The sequence below is a fragment of the Triticum urartu genome, chromosome 3, assembly GCF_003073215.2.
Source record: "Triticum urartu cultivar G1812 chromosome 3, Tu2.1, whole genome shotgun sequence".
Classification (NCBI taxonomy): Eukaryota; Viridiplantae; Streptophyta; class Magnoliopsida; order Poales; family Poaceae; genus Triticum; species Triticum urartu.
The window spans coordinates 725,074,506-725,076,207 of NC_053024.1; the positions used below are offsets into that span (position 1 = coordinate 725,074,506).

Sequence of the window (1,702 nt, forward strand, 5' to 3'; positions counted from 1 at the left end):
GCCGCGGCGAGCAGGCGGTCGGCGACGCTGCGGACGAGGTCCGACGGAAGAGCCGACCAGTCCGCCATGAGCGACCAACCGTGCGTGCGCCGATGCCGGGCGGCTCGTGTGTGGCTTGTGGCGTTTGGATAACCACTGCCCATTTTATTCGGAGCGCGCGCACGCACGCATGCATACACGGAAGGCGAACTGCACGAGGCGCTTCGATTACCGGTGCGTGCCCTCGTTAATGGAGACTCTCAGAAGACGAGAAGACGGCGGTCGATGGGTTGCAGCAGTTAATGGACTCGGAAGACGAGCGGCCGGGAAGGTGTAGGTCGAACGATCGGTACCGTCTCGCAGACAGCAAAAGAGGGGCCGGTCGCCGAACACGATTCCCGGCCGCATGCATGGTGTTGGGGAGTATGATCTCGGGGACGGCCGCTTGAAGATGCATGGTGTCAGTGGCAAGGCCATCTGGCGAGGTTTAGGATGGCCATATGTAACCACTTTAGCTACATGTAACTCGTCCGATTTTTCAATTTGGATAAGTCCATTTTCTAAGAGTTGACTTTTTTTATCAAGATCAGTGCTTTTGACTTGCCCTTGTTTGGGGCAAGTTGATTTTTTTCTTAGGCTGGATGTTTGACTTGCCCCAATTTGGCAAGTCAATTTCTACTTCTAATGTCTCAGTTGGTAGTTCGCGTTTCGGGTTTAATTCGTCCCATCATTTCCGTCCGGTTTTTTTTTCGTCCCACCTTTCACTGTTTTTTTTCATAGGTTTTTTCGTCCGTAGAACTCCCAGAGTAGACGCCGCCGCCAGCCCCCCCCCTCCCCCCCAACCCCATGGAGGTCGAGATCAAGCTCCGTCTCCCCGACGCGGCTGCACACCGGCGCCTCTGCTCCTTCCTCGCGCCCCGCCTGCTCCGCACCGACGCTCCCGCGCGGCCCCTCGCCGCCGCCACCGCCGCCCAGCGGGACGTCCGCCTCTACGGCATCGATGACCGCGACCCCTCCTGCGCCGTCCTCACGCTCAAGCGCTGCCCGCGCATCGACGCCGGCATCAGCCGCGTTGAGGAGGTCGTGGAGCCCCTCGACCCTGCCCTCGCCCTCACCTGCGTCGACAACCCCGCCCGTCTCGGCGTGGTCGGCTCCCCCATCGTCCGGCTGGTCTCCGACGAGTACGGCGTCAGCAGGGACAAAGCGCCGTTCGTCTGCCTCGGCGGCTTCCGGAACACCCGCGGTGATATGAGCTCGAGGAGGGCGAGGGGCAGGGGCTCGTGCTAGAGCTCGACGAGACACACTTCGATTTCGGCACAAACTACGAGCTGGAGTGCGAGACCGCGGAGCCCGACCAGGCCAAGGAGGTCCTGGAGCGGCTGCTCACCGTGGCTGGGGTGCCGTATGAGTACTCCCGGAGCAATAAGTTCGCGTGCTTCATGGCCGGGAAGCTGCTTCCGTGACTAGGTTTCTGGTTGGTCTTTACTGTGTCCCAAATGATGATTAAACCGTGGTTGCTATAAAACTTGTGTTTCATTAGTACTTTCTTGCGACAATAGGCTTGTTCTGTGGCGAGTGATTTCAAATCTCACAAATGTAATGTTTAGTTCTGTTACATTCTGGTATTTGATAACTTTCATCCAAGAATACTATCTTGGGTGGCAGCATAGCAACACAAGGGTTTGCATTTCAATCCTCGTAAAAAAACTTGTCCTGGAGCATG

At 57.6% G+C, this 1,702-nt stretch overlaps 1 pseudogene; it reads left to right on the forward strand.

Annotated features, from left to right (window-relative positions):
* Positions 1-825: 825 nt before the first annotated feature.
* On the forward strand, positions 826-1,442 carry LOC125549457 (annotated as a pseudogene).
* The last annotated feature ends 260 nt before the right edge of the window (positions 1,443-1,702 follow it).